Raw genomic sequence first — 22,118 nt, 5'->3', positions numbered from 1 at the left:
GGACCTCCAACTCATCCTACCAGTAATACAAGACACTAAAAGTAATTACTTAAGAATTTCTTCACTCAACACATAAGCCCTATTTTAGGCAGGCTGACTAAGTATATGATTTCAGAGTCATATTTAAGTTTGAACAATACATCAGTGTAAACAGTATGGAAGATTATTTCTAAATTTCAAAAAGTGATCTTACAGCATGATTTGGTTATTCCAGACATAGATTCCCACTTTGAAAAATGAAGCTCCGGCATTTGTAATTTGATACCTTTAGTTCTACGTTAGCTGTAACTGAAAATTAAAAAAAGGATATTCAGCTTTCAGTTATTAATATGATGTTGCAGATAGTGAGTTCTGCCAGATTAGTACAGGCTGCTGAACTACAAGAAATATCTCTTGATTTGCATCAAAAACTGTCAAATAGTTATGGCATTTATATATGACAACTACACTAATGTGGAAGTAAGGCAGAATGTGTCAGGAGGTCAGCCTCATGTTTGTTTCCTTACTATAGATCCATTTTTTCCCAAGTATGAAAATACTACCGATGGTTAGGGGAAAGAAGTGTAACAGGAGTTCAGATCACTACTGCAGGCATTGGGATATAGCTGAGGATGCAGCGGAGCTCTGTGGAGGCCATCATGAAACCACATGTGCTGTGCTAGCAGGATTAAAGACATCATGGTCAGCATAGGTGTGTTCACACCACCTACGTCAGTGCTGGCAAGGAAATTGTGTGGCTGTGTCTAAATAAACTCTGGCACTCCCAACCCCCAGGCACTCTGTACTGCAGCCAATGCTGGCATTCAATAAACGCTTGTGGAGATCAGTGAGTTCATGGCCAAGCTGTTCATCATCTTCCTTTGAATGTGACGACAGTCCAGGCATTACAGGGAGTGGAGGTGAAAGCAGGCAGTGGATGATTTTCCCCGCTCTCTGCAGTGATAAGCTGTGGTCCAGCAGACCAGCCAGTGTCTAGCCTGGTTTTCTCCTGAGGTGGGTGGTTACCTGCTTGGGGACTTGCAGTGAATTCCCACAGATGTGCATACTGCTAGTGAAAGCCAATGCCAGAGGATGCCATGAAGTAATTGCTTGTACTGACCCACCACTGAGGACAATTTGAGCTCACCAATGGGCACTTGTAATGTGCACCAAAATGGATGAGATGAAGGATGAATGGAGATGGTTTGTGGGAACTCTGTCTTCAGAGAGCAGCTCAGAGGCTGATGATGATACTGATAGGTACCAGTGAAGCCAGATACTGCTAACTAACCTCTTCTAGATCTTTAAATTTCAACACACACCAGCTTCATTTTCTGAGTATCCTTGAAAGTTGCTCATTTTTAACAAGGCTAAATGGTTTGAGACTTCTGTCAAGCTAAAGCCACCTCTGGATCTGGCAGCTAGATATCCTTTCTCTCTTTCCTCTGGGGCTCTGTCTGGTTGAACTTCCTAATCTTCAGCTGCAGCATCTTAATTTTCAGCATCAATTGATTTGCAAGCATGAACCAAGATCCATACTTTCTCTATTGCCACATGAATCTCATGGCTACAGGTACTTGTGATTTCCTTGTGTACACATTTATTTATTTATTTATTTATTTGTTTCTGACAGTAATAGTCTTTACATTTGCCATTTAAAATCCACAGCTTCAGTGTGCAAAGCAGAGCTTCTCTCTCAGAAACCCCAGATTTTTATGGGTTGGCCCTTTCTCAGAAGGTACAGGATTGAAGCTCTTCATGAAGAGGGTAAAATTTAATGGAAATTTTCCACATTTTGAGAAGGCTCACTACTTTATAAAATGGTGGATCTCTCTCTGAATATAAATCATGAGTCTAACTGTTTCTTCATTTGAAAAAAATTGTCAACTCTACTAAATGGAGTGAATCCTGAGAAGAAAGGTACATTTTCTGCTTTAAATTTGAAGGGATAAGACAAATTCTAGTGCTTAAGTTTTGGCTTTATGAATCTTGCTTTGAAGTACCTGACTTTTTATCATAGATTGCCTAGGAGCCAAGGCTTTCAGCATTGGGCTGTCATTTGTCAGCTGAGTGCCATGGCTCTTGAGATCCTTCTTTGATTTGGTCTTTGTCTGGGGTCTTATGTTCATGAAACTTAAATTCACAGATTAATATAGCAATCTCCATTTAGTTGTTCACTCTAAGGTATTTTGAGTCTCCTGATATTTCATTAAGCTGAAAACAGGAAATAACTGTTACTGTGATGGAGTGACACAAGTAATAACTGTTGAGAGATGCTGACTTTAACAGCAATGATAGACTTGGTTGTAGGTTAAAGATCTGTGGAGAGCAAGGAACTGAGCCCCTGGAACAGGTTAGAAAAGGGCCTGTGCTAAGTCACAGTCTGCCCTAAAATCAGACACTTCAAAAATCACCTGCGCAGCCTGATCTGATGGGGTGTCAGCTGTGGCTTTGTGAAAATCTGGCTCCTGTGGTCATGCACAAAATACAGCTGTATCCTGTTGTCCATAGACTTAAATAGGTATACCATAAGAACATGTGCATTTCTATCTTGTATGCAAAACAGGATGGACAGATTTCATTATTTCTAAATCCTCTGATATTTGAAAATGGGATTTCTTCTCAGGATCTACATAAAAATCTCATACTGCATATTTATAAGAAAATAAATGGTGTTTATCAAAGCCAAAGAGAAAGTCTGGAGAGTCCTTACTCTAGGTAATCAAATGCTATGAAGTAGTAAAATCTGAAAGAAAAACTTCTAAATTAGTTTCAGAAATTTTGGAGCCTCAAATAATATTTTTTTAATATTTGAAATTACAATATTGATACATAATGTTATCATTGGAAAAATACTCAGAATGTGTATACATTCCAAACTTTTAAGAACTATTATTTTATTTGTACTTGTAATAAATGCGGTTTGAACTGCATGTATAATTTCATGTAAGACACACAATCATCCACAAAGACATGATTTGCCTCCTTCATCACAGAATGAAGCTTGTATCTCTTATCTCAATACAAATGGATAGAGAGTCCAATGATTTACCACATTCACTTGCTGTTCATTTCCTGTTGTACAGTCCTGAAGGTTGGCATATTTTCCCTTGTAACTCAAGAGCAGATTTTTCTCAAATGTATTTTTCCCTAGTACATAGTTTCAACCTGAGAAAAGCCATTGAAATTATTCAGTATTGTCTGCAATGGGTTTGTTTGCAAGTTATCTAGTTTATCTAGGTGTTAGGATCTGCTATCGTGACAGAGAACAGAGACTTGATTTTGGACACATAGCTTTTGACATGGTGGGCATGGCATCAGCCTGCTACCATTGCTACCCAGTTTCTGTAATTCTTGTTTCTTTAAAAGCCAGGTTCCCAAGCCAACAGCAGTTGTGAGAGACCCTTATCCTGGGGACAGACCTCAGTGCAGGGTCACCCTGCCCCAGTTTGCTCAGGTAACAGCAGTCCCACAGCCTCCATCTGCCATGGTAATGGCATTTTGCCTTCTGATCTATGAGGGTCTGCTCAAAAGCTATAAGTACCAGGCGGGGATGGCACCATGCCCCACTTCTTGTTGTCCCCATGACTGCAGATAGGGTTGCTCAAGCTGACTGGAGACACCTAAGAGAGGCAGCAGAAAGTGAAGTGCAACAACTCAGTCTGACCTAACACAGGAATTTGCAGCTATTCAGGATTAAATAGAGCCTTGCACCAACTACAGATATGAGAGCTTTTCTGAAGAGGCAGGTATATCTCCCACCTCTGAGCTCATTGGTAGCCTGCTTCTTGCTAAGACTGGCATCATGCCACACTATTTGGAGCACTGCATGTATATGTATGGAGCCATGTTTTCTGATGCTCTACATCTTGAGTGCTTATCTATACTAGGTAGGGTTGGACGATGAGCATTCCTCTTCTGTTTCAATAGTGTTAAAAAATTCTGCAGGAATACAAACGAGCACACAAGAGTGTGGGGAATGGCAAATCCAGCTTGTATTCTTTTACTCTTTCAACACACGCCTGGTATGTTCACAGAGATTAGTTTGACTGGATAATATTAATAAATTTTCTTTCCTTTTCTTTTCTTTCTTTCTTTTTTTTTTTTTAAGCCTTTTCATTAACAGTAAAATATCATAAGCAATTCCTTGAGGAGTTTGGGGTTTACCAAAGCTCCTTTGAAAAATGGCAAAGTAGTTTTGAATTTTAGAGCTGCAATTAGCTTCACAGATCAGTCATAAAGCTGATTTACACAAGCACTGAGAACAGATAGCTCTCATCAAGTATAATTGGAGCCATGGGTTCTTAGCCTGGAAAGTCAGTCCCTCAACTTCTATATTTTGAATATCTAAAAGGTAAAGATCCAAAGTAGGGTATTAACATAATATTCAGGAGAACATATTAATCCAGTAACAGGGAGAAGCAAAAATATTTCCTCACACAAGGCAAAATGTTAGAGTTAGGTTTTCCACTCCTTATGAAGACATAAGAGTCATTCTCCTATGCACCCCATTTTCCCCCCTCAAAACTATTTCAAATTAAACTTAAAATAGAACTGAAAGGAACTAATATCAAAAAGCAACCAAAAGGTTCAAGTCGCCCAGTTCACTCAGTTATTGCCTTCATAAATCAAAACCAGACAGCAGATGAATTGGCTTTACTTAGTTTGTTGTTTATTTGCCATGCAGTTATGGGGCCATGAAAAGCAAAACAAGATGATCATTGTTTCAACCAGACCTAGAGCCATTAAGCTTATTCTCCACTGCCTATTCTAGTTTTCTGTCCAGAATAGATAAAGCAGGAAGCAACATGTTATTTGTCTGTTGCCTTATTTACCCTCACTCTTAAATCTCTGATTGACTTAACTGTGATGTGAAGGGATCCAGTTTCATCATGGCAGTTTTTGGAGAAATAGCACATAGCAAATGGTACCCTCACTGGAAAAGGTAAATGACACAGAAATCACAGTTGTTTTAAGGGCCAGAACTCTCTGATATTTTTGGAGGAGACATTTTCACTGCAAATAATAAAAGTGGAACCAGCCATAGGTACTGCTATGCCTTCTTGAACCTTTTTATGAGTGCTAAATAATGGCTGCTTGACACTTTCGAACTGAAATGAAAGATGGCATGAGCAAGTTAAACATACAGGCAGATAAGATGAATTGCCCTGTCAGAGCATTCCTCTTCATCATCTCCAAACAACTCTGCAATTAAAAAAAAAAAAAAAGACATTGTTTACTTATGTGAATTAAAAAAAAAAAAAAGGGGAGAGACTTTCTGATGACACCATGGGAAGCTCTAGTTTTTGTTATGGCTCCAGCCTTCTCCCTGACCACTCTCATGGGCCCTCAGAGTTTACTGAGCTCTCACTGAAAGATTAGGACCTCTGATGAGTTGTCCTTTTCAATCACTAACACCAGCACTTCTTTCCTTTTCTATATTTGGGTTTCAGAAACATATGGATGGTTTTACTGTGCCGTCAGTAGGACCCTCATGAATAATGGTCCATTATTGTCGTAGCCGCCAACTTGCACAGAAAAATTCCCAAGTGTCAAATTGTGGCTACTAATATAAACAAACAAATTGAAGAATACAGACTCCTCCCTGTGCCTTGGCAACCCTCCCAAAAAAACAGCTTTATTTATAATCTCCTCTGCCTCAGTTGCTCTCCTTTCATGATTACTTCATTTGTTGAGGTTGTATATCAAAGAAAACAAAACAAAATGGAGACCCATCAACAATTTCTCTAAGGATTCTTCAAGTGTATACCATGCATTTTGTGACTTCAGTGTGAAGGGAAGGTGTAATTTTCATAGCTGGGAATCCTCTAGCTCTAGAAGATATACTGAAGAATGGTGAGAGGCATAGGACAGTGTTGTTATTCAGTTATTTTTAAAATACAAAGTCAGAATGATATTTCTGATATAGGTTCTCCATCTATAATATGTGGCAAATAATGCTACTGTCTTGAATGAATTCATTGTAGATCTGCAGGTAGTTTAAGTGAAAAAACATTTTTACTTAAATATTAAAACATGCTCATTAAATTTGCTTTTGGCTGTGTTTATACCTCTCTTCACTGCAGTGCCGCAATGTCTGGTGTGTCTTTCTTCTCTCAAATAGCCAAACAGCTGTGAAAAAGCACAAAGCAATTTTACTGTTCAAAACTCCATTATACTAGGAAAAGAAAAATAAACAACAGTAAAGACAAGACCATTCCCTCTGCATTCAATCACCATGATGAGAGAAAATGCACATTTTTTGTAATCAGAGCTGTACAAAGCCTTCAAGTGCTCTGACATGTGGATGGCAGCAGATTACTGGGTGAGTTCACATGATCTGTGCTGATATTGCTCAGTGTGATATCATGCAAACATTTTCCTAAACATTTGCTCTGCTTGGCAGTGTTCACCAGTGTACCTGCCTCCTTTCACCTGGTTGGAATTACTGCAGTGAGGAGTAAAACTTGCATCATCTGGAGTTGGTGGCCAGACACAGACATCCCCTCCTGGATTCAGCCGCACAAGTGGAAGGCATTATTCTTTGTGTGAGGTACAGTCAGCTGGGCTCACTCACATCACCAGTAGAAACCGTGGGAGCTGAACCCATCGATTTTGTCTGAAACAGATTAAGGAATACTAATACCAATGGCTCTGCCAGCAAAACTATGGGGTGAGAACTCCGACAGGCAGAAAGCAAAGAGCATCGAGTAGGTACCAGGGAGAGGAAATCTCTTCCCCTCCAGGGTTGGACTTGGAGGAGGACGTCTGCCAAAAAAGGAATGGCTCCAGAGAAGCAGAGTGTCTCAGTGGTGTCAGCGGCAGGAGCTCCTCACTCTCCTCGTACAGACAGACTTGGAGCAGAACAGTCTTGTTCATTCCCGGTCTGAGACAATACCCATTCAAATAGATGGAACTAATCCCACTAACAAGGGCGTGTTGAACAGCCTTTGGCTGCTCCTCTAAGACTGCTGACAAGGGCCAGTAGTGACTGTGGGATCTGCGGTTAAAGCTGAAATCGTTTCCCTGATTTCATTGGGGAGAGAGGCAGCAAACCAGGTCCAGCTGGTGCTGGAAGTAGCTCTGCGCCCTGCAAATTTGGTCAGGAGTTTCCCTCTGCTTCTCAGGGAAGCTGTTGTCCCTTGAAATCCACTGGGCTGTTGAGCCAGCCCCTAATTGCCAGCACCTGACGTACAAGGCTTCATTTCTGACTTGGAGATGACACACAATGCAATTACCCAATCTGGTTCGAATTACAACCCAGTTTGGGCGCAGTTTGCAAACTACAGCCCTCTTTGGGAAGGTATTTGTTCATGACAGCTAGTAAGGCTTAAATGAAGTCCCAGCAAGTGCCTGTGCCAATGCTGGAGTGAGGCGGAGAGGCAGAAACCAGTTGTAGGTTCTCTGGGAAAAGCATCTTTCCCATCCATTCTTTCTCAAAGTCCCATGCGAAGAAGGCTCACACATACATGAGACCCAACTATAAGAGGGACTGTGGGGCTGGTTTCTCTGGGCACAGCAGCAAGGAGAGCAGCCTTACTTCCTCTTCCTCACTGCCATGTCCTGTGCTTCCCTTCTCTCGGTCACCGCCGCAACCTGCCGGGTGAGCATCTGCAGTTCTCATCCCTCAGGCCACTGGGAGGCCACACCAGACCTGACGTCAAGAGGATGAGATGAGAAAACAGCAATGCTCTGACAGCTTCCCCTACGCAAAATCCCCAAATCCCACATGGCATTTGCAAATCCAGCAGAAGCGCCTTATTCCCCTCTGTCTCTCCACTGGCTGCTGCCAGTGGGCACTGTTTTAGGGAGGTACACGGCATCTGCTGCTCACTGATGGAAAGGCACAGAGGCACAGCAGCACTGGAGCAGCAGCTCTCTCTACAGCAGAGGCCCCTCTGCTATTGATTTCTACCCATTCAGCCCTGCCGTGGTATATAAAACAGGCTTAGCATGAGCAGTTTGCACTGGGACTAGATTTATTCTTGGTGAGCACAGTTGTGCCTGACATTAGAAACACATCTCGTGCAGAATCTCATTTTTAACATCCGCTATAACGTGCTTTATTTCAGCACTTTCAACAAAGGAAAGGAAGATTTGGGAAGCAAACAAAAAATTAACCCAACATGTTACAGAGGCTTCTAATGTAGGATAACCTGCAAAACCAGAATTTGCCATATGCTAGAAGTATCATGTATTTCTTATACCTGTGGGAAAGATTTTTCTCTGCTACATGAAATGGACTGTATTACAAACAGCTTGTTAAATGTGTGACAGATCGGCTTGAAATGATGGTTCTTGTACTCTGCAGGACTGCACATTTGCTAATAAACTGACTACATATACAAACAGTCTGTTCCAGGGTTTAAGCTCCTATTACACTGGTTCATGTTTCAACATGCAGCCACTCTGTAGTTTGTGTTTTCAGCAGAAGGAGTAAGTGGATGCATATGCATTACAATTCCAGACATCATTCCGTACCAGATGTGGTGCCTTTATTTTTAGTACTGCAGGAGTGTCTGCTGACCCTTTCTCACCCCACGTCTAATGAAAGATTGACTGCTCTGGGTTTTCTTATGGTGAATTATATATTAGAGGACAGTGGATTTAAAAATTAATTCAAGATTAATTTAGGGCTGACTGCACATGGAATTATTTGGCCAACAGATGAAAAATGAAAATTTCACTACAAAGAAAAAAAATTGTAGAAGTGTCAAATTTTAATCCAATTTTCTATAAAGAATGATCATGTTCTGAGACCCTTCTGAGGACGACAATTAATCATTCAGAGTGATACCCCCTTTCCACTTGCTATGCAAGCTCTCCTCTGAGCCAATGCACCATCCGTGCTCCTCTGAAGCTGGGATTCATGTGTTCAGTCAGAAAAATAAATTAAAACTGTACCAAATGGCTCCAGATTCAGAAAAACACAATGGCTGAAGCACACACTTGGTGAAAGGAGGCACAGCTATTGCATGGACTGAAGGAGAAAAAAATGTAGTAACACCACTAGCCAGATTTACAGCTTCTATGAGGGCTTGTAACTTTTTAGGCGAATGAGAAATGAATCAAAAGGCAGAAAATTGATCTCTTTCATTTAAGGATCTGTTAAATTTTAATGGCGGTGTTAGATATAATGCAGATACCTCTGCTTCACAAAATCAAAAGACAAACACCAAATCAACTAAATTTTATCTTTTTTATTTAACTGCTGTGGGGATTTTATATTAAATAAATTAAAAAGAGAAAACTAATGAAAAGCAGGATAAAGAGACGAATGCTTCGAGCTCACCTTATTGAGTAAGGAAATAAATACTGTGAAAGAGAAATAAATTACAATCATAAACAAATAACCGCTTTTAAAGAGTTAAAAGGAATTGTTGCTGTAAACAAGGCTGCACTACATTAAACTCTCTTGTTGTGATTTCAGTGACAGAGTTCCATGCTTATTCTCTTTCAGTCTAAGTATTTTAATACTACAGATATTTTACTGCTTGTAGAAAGTCTCCTTTCCTGGACGGAACATGTATGGAGGATGAAAAAGGGAAACAGAGAAAATGCACTGTGTTCTTTAACTGCCACAATTATCTCCAGAAATCATTTTTCTGTACTCTCACATCCACTGGCTTTGTTGTTAGCATTTTTTTTTCCCCATCAGTTCTTAAAAATTATTTGTGCCTTTTTTTTTCCAGAGTGATGAATGTACAGTGGAGGATGAAGCCTCATGCAAATGCAACTGAGTGAGATAGAATACATTTCCCCTTATTGAACGGAGAACATTTAAAGGCCTTGCTGCAACATATGAACCAAACACACAGAATACATTAAGGACAAATTAGCTGGGCAGCCATGGATGCAGCATAAAAATTGCATCAAATTGAGGGCTGCAGCCTTCAGGAGCAGAGCAGCTGATCAGCATAAGCTCCCCCTACCTCCATGCGCATCGTGAGCCTCTCTCTGCCTTGTTACCTTATGAGAGAGGAAAACATTTTAAAAGGGATTCCTGAAGGCTGCCTGATTTCTTGCTGAATCAGCCAGCTTGTCATTGAATTGATTTCTGCACCTTCTGCCGCATGAAAACTGGAAAATGTTTTTAATTGAACATGTCTTTCATTTACACGACAGATGAGAAAAGGCTGAGAAGGGCAATGAATGTATCTTGTATTCGTATAATATAACAGTGATGAGGTCTTTTATGTGTTGGAAATGGATGGCTATTTAATATGCATTATTTACCAGAAGACGATGTATATACCATTAAATGTATGTAACAGAAACGTAAATGCAGTAGCATTTCGTTCTGAAAAATAAATGGAATCCAATACCGAGGTAGGTATTGAATAGGAACATGCTGCAAGAAAAGGTGAATAAGAATAAGACCCTGCTGATCCCATGTTCAGACACCGATGACATTGGAAATTGTTTTGACAATAAGATCACTAGGTTTCACATTGATCTGCTGAGGTTCAAGTACATGTATTTTCATTGTACTAGCAGGAGAAAGGTAATTTTGCTAACTCTGTTTTAATGGATTTTTTTTACTCCTCACTGTAGCCATTATATTTCCTGGAAAGAAAAAAAAAAAAAAAGATATGAGAAGTACCTTTTCTGAGTTTTTAAGTTAAAAAAAAAAAAAGTAAAATCTTTTCTTAGGTTGTAGAAAATGTATAGGAGTTCTGCTATTGATAGCCTTATGATAGCTGTGTGAAAATAAAGATTCCCTATACAACTGAAAAAATTCCTACTGGGAAAGCTGATCTCCAATACCATACTAGCCCAAAGCAAGAGTAAATTTTAACTGGGAAGTCCTGCAGTTTGGATTTATTACTATCAAAATTAACATCTTCTATCATTTTTTGGAATTTTATGATTGCTGGATGAAAGCATAGGTACTTAATCAGGAATGTATTGACCTCTGCAAAGTACCTTGGAAATTAAAAATGATTGGGTAAGTGGTCAGTTCTAAAAATTAACCATATCTTAAATGCTTTGAGGTGTAATATCATCTACTAAGACAAGCTCAGGGCAAGTAGCCAGCAGTTCCCAAGCTTTATTCCAGACCCTGCTACCAGCTCACTATGCAGCCTTGGGAAAGTTTGCAGCATGGGGGATGATTACTGAGCTGCAGCTGCCTTGACCTGTATGACTGTATTCCTTCCTTTCCTTTCCAGCATCATTCCAACCTGTAAGTTTGTGAGGCAAGGACAGTACATGACTTCACAAGCGAGTATTTTGGGAGGGATGTAGAACTCCAGGCTGCAGGGCATAAGCCAGTCTGTAATTCTAAACAAGGGAAATTTAGCTTCCAAGCAGATTATCTGCAAACTGCCAGCTGTAGTGTTTCTTTGTCTGAAGCAGCTGGTACTGACCAGTCTTGTAGATAGTGTACTGGGAGAGATGGATCGCGGGTTTGATCCAGTATGGCAATTCCCAGGCTCTTCTACAATGCCAATTATATTACTGGCAGCCAATAACAATAATAAGATTACCGAGAGGAATTTAACTAATGAGATCAAATAAAGAATCAAAATTTGGTGGGGAAGTGAAGGTCACCATATTGCCAGATGTCCGAAATATATCAAATCAATAGAGAGGCTTTTTTGTTTGTTTGTTTGTTTTTTCTTTACTTGTGTATATGTGTGTGTAGTTTTTTGTTTTGTTTTGTTTTGTTTGTTTGTTTGTTTGTTTTCCACCTGGCAATTTTAATTGCAGATTTTCAAAGCTTCTAGTTTCAGAACTATCTAACAATTTTAGTGAGATCAGTGGTTGTGTAAAATAAAGCTTGAGAGGAAGTGTGACATAATTAATGGAAGTGAGGGGGAAGTGGGAGGGAGGAGTAGAAAGTTTGTGGAAGATTGCAGGGTGGAAGTGTGTGAACTGGGCAGTGATAGGTGACACTGAATTACATAAGAAGCCACAAATGGGGAGGCAGGTGAAAAAGGAAGCTTTGCTGCACTGTCCTCAGAGTACATTATACAGTGTGTTTTCCAACAACAGAGTCTGGGAACTAAAATGATGCCAACATTTAGCAGCCAACTTCTGAGAGCTGTGAAGCACTGAATTCTCTCTGATGAGAATGGACATTTGGAGGTTGTGAGCCCTTGAAAGATTTAAGCTTTGATCAGAGGCAGTGGCTTTTGCTTCACTTCACTTTCCTAATGAATTCTGTTGGTGGAAAGGATAAGGAGTCTTGACTCTGTTGGAGCTGCATTAGTCCATAGGTTAGAGTACTGTGATCCCAGATGGCTGAAGCATCGCCAGCTGGTAGCACTTGGACAAAGAGTTCAGTCTGATGAAACACAGCCTGACAGCTGGTATCAGATGCTGGAGAACTGTGTTTCAGTGAACATGTTGCTATTGGAGTCATGACAGAAATTTCAAGACAGGAAAAAAAAAAAGATAGAGATAAGTAGATGGTATCATCTGCTCTGAAAGGGAAGCTCAGCCATGCTTTGCTGATGTTGCCAGCTGAGAAGCTGGCATGAAGTTTCTAAGGGCCTGTTTACATTACCAAATAGTAGGAACTTAGTATGACTTCAGAGGAACCACTGTCAAGTTCCATAAACAAGCATAGACTTGAAGCCAGTAGTTCATTTGCTAAACACTGGATCCAATTACATTATAGTTTTTTAGCAATGGTCCCCTACTTGCTTTCTGTTGTAGTGTTGAAGAGACAAAAATTCAAGAATCAAACTTTATAAGGATTTATAAGGATTTTTAATTTATAAATTAAAAGCCAATGTTTTGGACTGCAGGTAAAGATTGGTCAGGATAGAAGGCAGCCATATCTTAAATGCACTCTCCTGCATGGAGATGCAGCTGCATTTTGCAGCAGCTGAAGTTTGAATATGCATTAGAAGTAGCCTTGAGAAAACTGACTGTGGGCAGTGAAACTTAGATGTGTGCATGGCATATGGAAACAAAGGACAACTCTGAAAGAACAGCATCTTGGCTAGGAATTGACAGAAACATAACCTCAGTTCTGACCATGCCCTGACCATCAGCACTCAGAAAGGACTCCAGAGTACCACTGGGTTACTTATTTTGTTCATCTTTATCAATAGTTTCTGGGTACCACGTACGTAAGTGTCCCTGCCCCAGTGTCAACATTTCAGATTGTGAACATATCTTCAAAAACTCTATCTTGCCTAATCAGACTATTACATATTTTGTGATTCTATACTGCATGTTCCCAGCTGTGGAGCTGGGATATTTGTGACTTTATTTCTGCACTCTTAAAGTAGGAAGTCTAAGCTTGCCATCTGGGATTTCTCAAGAGTAAAACACGACTGGGATGTGTGGTGTGAATTGTCCATGGGAGATGCCAGTTGGCCTCCTTTGGGTGTAGAAAGAGAGTAGAAATGTCCAGCTCAGTGCAGATGTTATTATTGTTTTGTTAGTTAAAGTCTGGGCAGATCGTTCTCATGTCATTATGGTAACTCCTGTTTGCTAATTCTTTTCTCCCATTGTAGAAAAACCAATATTTTACAGAGGGGTAAGAATCTAGTGGTGATTCTGAGCACTGACATATCTGTGTTTTGTGGATCACCTCTAAATACAAAGCAATTAGGGCCTACAATGACTTAAACAGCTGAAAAAAAAAAAGGGACTGTGGTTGTTAACATTGGCCAAGGCCCAAATATCCACCCAGACACTCTCTCACTCCCTATCCCCAAGAAGACAAAGGTCCTTTCTGATCTGAGGATGAAAAAGCTTATGGGTTGAGATACAAGGAGATCACTTACGAATTAGCATCATGGGAAAAGCAGGCTGGTGAAAAGCAGTCGAATATATTACCAATTAAAGTAGATTCAAATAGTGAGAAACAAAGTCAACCGTTAAACTAAAGACATCTTTTCCCCCTTTTCCCAGGTTCCAGGTCACTCCTTCACAGCAGGCATCCCTCCTTGAGGGGGATGGAGGGGACTAAAGTCACTTTGCAGGAGTTCTACATAGGGCAGCCCTGGCTCCTCCTCACAGAGGAGCTCTACAGCCACAACGCCAGCACCTTGGCACCTACAGCCAGTATAGGGAACAGCAATGGAAAAATCATCCCTGTAGTAAATGTGAATATTTATTTAAAATCTGCCTTTCAAAATTGTCTTTTCTAAAGGTTTTTCTAACTCATTCTTTCTCTACTCTTTCATCTTTTCCATTTGGCCTCCAAAGTAAAGGGTAGAAGACAGATGGCAGACCAAGGAAGGTGGAGGGGAGATACAGGAAACTTAGAAAATGAAAGCCCTATAACAGAAAAGATTTTGTTTTACACTTTTTGTCTATAAATAAACAAATAGATAAACAAACAAATATATCAACTTTTTGCTGAACAGATTCTATATTCAAAAGGTTGTTTTCAATACGTTATTAAAAAAAGAAGCTGGCAAACCAGGCTTACAAAACACAATAATGGATGACGCTGAGGAATCTTTCATCTCCCTCTTTTAGAATGTCGTCAGACCAAAAGGGCAACCTCATTCTTCTTTCAGAGCTCAAAGGACAAGATGCTTTAATTTTCTCTGATAGTGTACTGAAGAAATGAGATGGTATCCAGGAGCCAATCTTAGAAAAGGAGCAGAAAGACACTTGTACTCTTTTTTGTCTATATTTCATAATTACTGGGAATTACTCTAAGTCAATAATCAATGCTATTTATTTCACTGAAATTTCTTTAATGACTTAGAGACATCAAGTTGTAGCTCATTCAGTAAGTTGCATGTGTTTCCCCTTCCCCCTGTCCCTCTCACTGTTTGTCACATACACCCGCTGTGTAATGGTTCAAATTAGAAGGAGAAATTGAGGACAGGAAGTGTACAGCAGTTTATTAAAATCCTAATTTTCACTGGTGCTTTTAACAGAGTGTCTCAGCTAGAATAAAAAACAGTGGCATAATCTCTGTTCATTAGAAGAAGCGTAATATTTCTTACTTTTATTACTGAGTAGAGTTAGTAAATTGTTTTTCCTTATTTTTCACCTTTTTCTCTTGTGAAATATATTTATTTCTTTTCCAGGCTATTTTTTTAATTTCTCTTTTCCAATTTGTTTGTTAATCACAGTGGTTAGGTGGGAGCCCAATTTTATCACCCTAGAAGCCTAGCTTCAGAAAGTGGTAACAAAAACACGAGGGAGGTAACGTAGCAAATCTGCACTTAGCAGAGCTCCTTTATTCAGTGCATTTAAAAGAGGCATCATTTTTCTTTCCCCTGCTTGGCGGTGGGCATCAAGCTGCTGCTTGGAGAAGTGCCAATGGCATGCGCCATTAACTGCCCTTCCAGCAGATGCATGCTGCACTGAAGTACAGCACTGAATGAGATGAAAATTGAAGCCAAAACTGAGCAAGTGAAGAGAAATCAGTTTTCACCTTTTGCATTGCTAAAGGGTTCGACAATGAAAAGTGGGAAGGATCCAAGAGTGCCCATGTCTTCCAGGAAGGGAGAACACAAAGCTCTGGAGGTGCATTATCAGAAAAAAAAAAAGAGCAGACTGCAAGCAGCAGCCGGAAATTCAGCTTGAGGAGATTTATGAGCAGCAGTGTCCAGAAACCCAGTGAGGAGCCTCTTGAACTGCGGAGCTGTGTTAGGAGAAGCTTATTCCCTCCCTCTTCCCCAGTATGGGCACACTGGGCAGGTGCTAGGAGGTTCTGATGTCTTGCCTTGATTTATTTATTTGATGAGAAATAACGAAAGGGATGGTCCTTGAGAGTCCTTGGAGATTCCATTAACTCTGCAAATTGAGCATATTGATAAGTTGATGATTATTTTGAAGTGAACTAGAGAAAGTGAAAGGAAAAATGCTTGTAGAAAGAGTCTGTTTAATGCGCAGAGATTTTTAAGTCTAGGTAATATTTCAAGTGTATCAAAATACAGTGGAAAGACCAGGGGTTAATTATACTGGCATGGTAGCTGGAACCACATTATTATAATTCTCTTGGAAAGCACTATGGAGCATATGGAGTGAATGAGAGGCCTATGTGTGCATAATAAGTTCTGTATGGGGATAAGGTGAAGGAGCAAGAGCTCTCCTATGTGTAAGAGGCACTAAATAAGGGGAAGAAAATGATTTAACTACTTGATACACTACTGGGTATGCAGCAACACATTCAAGGTGCTCTATCCTGTAAGCAGTAACGTACATAAGTTCACTCACTGCCATGATTCATCTTCATTTCACATAGCAAATACTAGTGCAAATAGTCTACTGGCATATGCTAGAGAGTTTGCTTTTCATAGATGTTCTTGTATTGTATCTGAAACTTGATACTTTTGCTGTGGATTTGCTTCTCTGATACTGCTTTTTTCCTTTTTATTTCTGACAAGATTTTGATGTTTGCAGTTCTCAAGACACCAGAGACAAAAGACCTCCATGAAGATATTCCTCAATTCTGAATGATTTTGCTGATTAGGTTACTTATTTAAAATAATTACCTACTTTCTTCCGCAGTAAATAGAATGAAACACCAGAGTAAGTCTTAGATGCCTATTTCTCGGTGGGTTAATTTTTTCCATGTGCTTAGTTTTATCTGTTATTTACAGAAGAAGCTTAGACATCAATCTTAGACAGACACTAAGTTTTTTTAGACTGCTAAACATAGCTGCGTCCAACCCATAAGACTGGTCCTTTGCTAACTTCTACTCAATATAGACTGGGCTGAGCAGAGGATCTTTACTTGATAAAAAAAAAAAAAAAAAAAAAAAATGCTACTAAGAAATAATAATTTACTTGGGAGATAAAAAGCAGCCTAGTTCATTAGATGGAGCTCAGAACTAGGGCCTGGTTCTGGTTTTAGTCCAGCATACCTCAAAGTTTTGAAATCTTACAGGGTTCAGATAATATAATGACATATCCCATGATGCGAGATACAGCAGAAGTATGGATTTAAAGTAAAAAAGACTAGCTGGATTTTTTTTTTCCTACAGTGTAACTGGCTTTGTTTCTCTTATATTGTTTCAGCAGAACTTTTACATGCACTAACTAATTAGAATAAGGTGTGAGAAGGCAGTAAAGACACAGTGTTCATTGAAATTGTTCACTGAGCTCTGCCAAATTAAACTCTTATGCCAAATTTTTAGTTTTTATAACACACTTGGGACTGTATTTCTAATTTGCTCTTACTATTTGTGTTTACTTTCACCTTTTACAAATTGAGAGTATTAATATGAATACTTTAGCTTATAAAATTTTATAAAATTTTTGACTTTCTGCATTTCTGTTAGAGATTAGAGAGAAAGACAAAGAGTTTAGAAACCAAAACTGGTACAGAGACTCACTATACACTTACTATCTATTCCAGTCTTTTTTTTTTTTTTCTGATGCTCACCTGGAGTTAACTTAATCATCCACTAAAACATAGAATGAACAATTTACATTGTTTATTTGAGTGTACCACATAAAGAAGCTATTTTCAGCAGCTAGTAACAGAGTTGCATTTGGGTACATGATTCCAACAGTCACAAAAATGACATTTTACTTTCCAAATTTTGGGGCACACATTCATTTCCACATTAAGTTTCTTTGTAAAATTAGTCTCAATGCAGACATTATGTACCCTTAAAAAATGCTACAAAAATTTTACTTTCCTTATGGGAAAGTAAAAAAAACAATCACCCCTGAGCAGAAGACTTTCAAGAGCAGGGAACAAAAAGTGTTCCCTTAGACTTAGTTCAGTCTTTTGTTGAATATTTAAAAAAAAAAAAAAAAAAAAAAAAAGCATTTAGCTATTTGGCTATTTGCACATGTTTAAAAGCCAGTCTTTGACCTAAAAATTGTTGTTATAATAATGCATCATTTTTTTTGTGTGTGTGTGCAAAGAGGCTATTGCACGGAAAGTTATAGCTACTGCATCACATCAGTACTGAAATATGATGTCCACTGGAAATACTCTAATGAATTCAGCAACAGATGGGCAAATAAACTAGGGACTGGAAAATAAAGAGGTAAACAAGCTTAACCTGTTTGGTTAGAAGAAGAGAAGGGTGAAAAATAACATGATTGAAGTATATGCATACTTAAGCTTAGAAACTGAAAATAATGAGGCAGGGGCATTTCAGCCTTACTGACAACTGTATATTTATCTAACCTCAACTTTCAGCCAGTGTCTGGAAGCTGTTCTTTTCCTAAGTCAGAAGCTTTCTTGTGATTGGAAGCTAAGATGAAACAAATCCAATCTTGAAATAAGAGGCAATTTCTTAACAGAGAAAGTAATTAAAGATCAGAACATGCTGCTGTTTCACATGAAGATGGCGAATTCACCATTAGTTTAAATACTGTTGTAAAACAGGGACACATTAATTCAGCTTCTGAAAGGAGCTGTACAGATTGCATGAAAGGGGAAGAGCAAGGCTTGTGTTTATATTTGCTACTGGCTCACAAATGGATTCCTTGTTATTGCAAGCATACGAAGCATTAATGGAAATTTTAGTCTGTCCTGTTCGTATGAAATGCAGAGTAACATTTTCAACTCAAGTTTTCAGGCTTGAATAGATAGGAGTAGGAGTAGACAGGGGTAAGAGGATGAAACTCAGTAGTGTCAGAGTATGAAGAATAGAATACATCACTCTGGACTTAACAGCAGAGAAGTGGTGGGTGACTGTGAAGGATCTGTAGCAGCTCTACAGACATCCTTTGTTCCTAAGCCTTTTCACAGCTCTAGCAGCCCCACTACTGGCAGTATTGCTAGATTTCTCCTGGATCATGGAGGTTGAGCTGCATTATGCGATGCCATGTTTGTATCAGGTTTACACCTAACTAGTAGAGCTACATTTCTTTTTTGCTGTGTCCTCTGATGGTCATCACACTGGTGCCCAGCCAGAAGCACTCATCTTTGGGCATCATTTCCTAAACAGGAAAACAGGGTAGAAATGAAAGCAAGGGATTGGAGAGAGAAAGCTATGCTATGAAAACTTGAGGCCAAACAGGAGGCACCCTGTAACATACAGTGAGGCTAATGCTTACATAAGCAAAGGAAATGGGGGAAGAAAACAGATGTGAATTGCCTTTCCCAAGATCACACAGCCAGCCAGCTGGGAGCTCATCTGAGCAGCTGGGGCTCTCCCTTCATATTCTATACATTCTCCAGCATCCGTGGCTTAAGCTACTGAGTTGAAATATATTCATAGCTATGACTCTTGCAAATAAAAGTAGTCTGTGTGAAAATTCCATCATTTGTATCAGTTAGTTTCCTTGCTTGCATAAACCAATAACTAGAAGTCTGAGTACAAGTTAGTAACTGATAGCATTTGTTCATGTTAAAATTTTGTTCTCTTCTCCCTCCTCCAGCAGATTTTGTTTGACTGTTTGTGTAAATAATTGGTTCTGTTTGCTAAATTATATACCTTATTTATTGAATAGTAGTATAAATCGAAGCTGCAGATGTCAGATCAGGACATTCTTGTCCTTTTCCCTCCCTGATTAGTGAAAACATTGGAAAAAGGCAAGACCAACAAAAGAAGAGTCCAGCAGAGTGTCTTCAGCAATCTTCTTACAACTGTACACCCCCGCTGTAAATGCCGGGCAAGAATATTTGTAACACATGCCCAAAGTCAAAGGGAGTGCCTAACAGGCACTCCCAGTGTGCTGCAATGGGCTACAGCTCTCTGAAAAAGTGAGATTTCATCTTCACAGCTATACAGAGCCAAAGCCAGAGCTGGAATCTGAAATGCTGTCAGCCACCCTGAACTCCTCTACTTTGGCATGGTAACACACTAACTCAATGTATTGTGAAAATATTACTTTCAAGTATAAAAGCTTGATAAGCTGGCTAGAGTAAGAGGCAACACGACACTGTCTCCCTCCTTTATTTTTAGAAACTCCATTTCAGAGAGCTACTAGGACATCTTTAGCCTAACATGTGAACATTCTGCTGTAGTGTCCTATTTGACACCCAAGCCTTACAGTCAGTTCCTCAGCTTTCCATAGGTACATTTTAACTCTGCTGTTCAGCTTGAATAAGAAGTCTCCAAAACTTCACAAAACCTAGTAGAAAATTTGAGACATACAGCCCCCACTGGGATATAAGAAAGTGGGAAGTTTAAAAAGTAAATGTCTTGAAGTAATGTATTGATTGTCAGCTACTGTGGTCTTGCTTATTTAGAATCAAAGATTCACGGATGCACCTGGACTAATTAACTCTGCTTCCCATAAACAGTGAGGGCAGTGACAGCAGCAAAGTGGGCAGGGGACTGCAGCATCTCTGTATTATTCCTTGGTGCTTTGCTTTGTCCTGATAGTCTGTGCTGGACTGTGCTGGGTTGTGCTGAGCTTTGGAGAATGAGGTCACATTCCTGCATGCCCCCAACCCCTGCCCACCTGCTGTCCACCCAGTGCATTGCAAAAGGGCTTAAAGGAACTCCAGAAAAGGCATTAATAGGCTATTTCAGAGTGAGGGTCAACAGGAGAGTGTATATACTGCTTAAATTAGTGTGCTATATTTACAGCAATAGTTGAAATTTTCTATTGCTAGAAGCCTCTTGAAAATACAACCGCCTCTATGCCCATGACAAATCATTATTTCATTCCCTGAAGTTATGAGCATAGACAACCACAGTAATGAGTTATCAGATACTTTAAACTAGGCTTACTTCTGTGCTTCTTTTTGAGGATGTGGTGTAAAACCCCGACTGATCTCTGCAGGAGATTAGATAGAACAATACAGGTTATTGTAGAAATTCCAAATAAAGTCATCCTTCAGTCATTAATAAGCACCTAAGCATGCCCAAGTGAACAATTATTTTTTCATACATGTGATGGAAATAAATTGTGTTAAGTGAAACAGTTGGAAATAGATAATGAGAATTCAGCACAGAATTAATTTCAAACTTTTATTTTTCAGGTCCTCGTAAAAATAGAAATCTGTTCTAACACCTAAGTATCAATACAGAAATATCAGTGGGCTTTGTGGGTTTAAAATTAGAGGAGTGCAGGCTTTGCTCTTCATGCCACAGTAAGCTAGCACACAAAAGAACATTGCTGCTTCTGCAGCCGAGTGATTAGCACCATGGTGAAAACACCATCAACACAGATATTTGCATGTGAAGAGATGCTGTGGCTGCAGTTTTGCAAAAGAACACCTCGGTATCACTCCTCCTGCTCAATAACCAACTGTGGAGGATATCTTTCTAGCGGCAGAAATGTAGGGGTTTTTAGCTTTTGGGTGAAAATTTTCACTTTTGGATCACATACAGGAAGCAGACAATCCTTGGCCACACTTAAAAAGAATGTAAGGGAAATGGAAATAAAGAAGGAATGGAAGAGAGCTTTCAATTTCAAAAAACTGCCTCTTCTCTCTCCTCCTTTTACAAGAAAGTTTACAGAGGTAAGCTGCCACTAGAATTTCATAAAATAACTTCTCAGTTCCCCAGAATTCACCACTTGGTCTTCTCAGACTTTGTCCACTTTATGGTGTAGAAATACAATCATGTCATCATTTCAAGGGGTTGAAAATAAACTCCAGAAAATCAGATGAAGCTTGACTTTCTAGTCATTGGCAGAGTGTGGAAAAAGAAGTATAGTACCCTGATGTGCAATTTCCTGCTTTTGTAGGTTAGCCTTTCTCACTATAAACCAAGAGACAACCAAGCACAGATTTCCTCCCACTGACAAATATACATGAGCTTATCTGATAGCAAACTATGCTGTGCTGCTTTATATAAGAAATAACTAAGTTCCTAAATACCAAGCAATGAACATTCGTGGCATCTGAGCAATTAATTTCCTGGACAACATTTCTGATGTTGAATGGCAGAGGATAATGTGGGTTGTTTTGTTTTGTTTCATTTTTATTTTATTTTTTCTCTCCACCCCCACCCCACCTTTGGTCTTTGCTGCTGTGTCTTTATCATACTTTGTGTGATGGCATGTCTACTTTGGGAAATGACGATTTCAGTGTGGGTGGATGGAAAGAGATCTGCCAGAGGGTGCAAATTTCAAATTGCTGCCACGGATACACCCTTCTGGGCTGTCTTCTTGAGATACCAGGAAAAGTCTCTGAGGAATGCCTGGAGTTTGACTCTCAGTTTAGAGTTGTACACCATGCATCTTTCTTTCAATATTAAGGAAGCAGACAGTGTAAATACAGCTAATGAATTCAAATTGACTTAATCACTTATTCAGAGAGGAGACCATTACGAAATCCTTACAGGAAGCCG

Source organism: Phasianus colchicus, chromosome 2 (genome assembly GCF_987193195.1).
Source record: "Phasianus colchicus chromosome 2, bPhaCol1.hap1.1, whole genome shotgun sequence".
NCBI lineage: Eukaryota > Metazoa > Chordata > Aves > Galliformes > Phasianidae > Phasianus > Phasianus colchicus.
The sequence above is the reverse complement of the archived record's forward strand: the minus strand, read 5'-3'. Positions refer to the sequence as shown.